The sequence below is a fragment of the Mastomys coucha genome, unplaced genomic scaffold (assembly GCF_008632895.1).
Source record: "Mastomys coucha isolate ucsf_1 unplaced genomic scaffold, UCSF_Mcou_1 pScaffold6, whole genome shotgun sequence".
In the NCBI taxonomy this organism is placed as follows: domain Eukaryota; kingdom Metazoa; phylum Chordata; class Mammalia; order Rodentia; family Muridae; genus Mastomys; species Mastomys coucha.
The window spans coordinates 99,054,215-99,054,453 of NW_022196912.1; the positions used below are offsets into that span (position 1 = coordinate 99,054,215).

The 239-nt window shown below is 46.9% G+C and overlaps 1 protein-coding gene across 1 annotated transcript in view; it reads left to right on the forward strand.

Moving 5' to 3' along the window:
* Nucleotides 1–239, forward strand: part of LOC116081071 (acyl-coenzyme A thioesterase 5-like) — a 7,433-nt gene that overhangs the window by 486 nt on the left and 6,708 nt on the right. The gene's annotated exons all lie outside the window — the stretch shown is intronic.

A 239-nucleotide genomic window follows, 5' to 3' on the forward strand; every position in this document is an offset into this window, starting at 1 on the left:
TTCAGGCAAAGTGGGCCACCTCACACACCGGAGAACTTTCTAACTTGCAGAACTTTAGTGCCACTCAGTCCAGAATCTGAAAGTGTGGGTGTGGAGTGCCAGGACATTTTGTTTCTTAGGTGACTCCCAGCTAACTCTTTGCCAGGGCTGTTGTAGGGAATTTGGCCAGTAATGTTCATGACCCTTTGAGTGCTGAAATGCTGATGAGAAGCAGTTTGAAGATCATCCCAGGATATAAG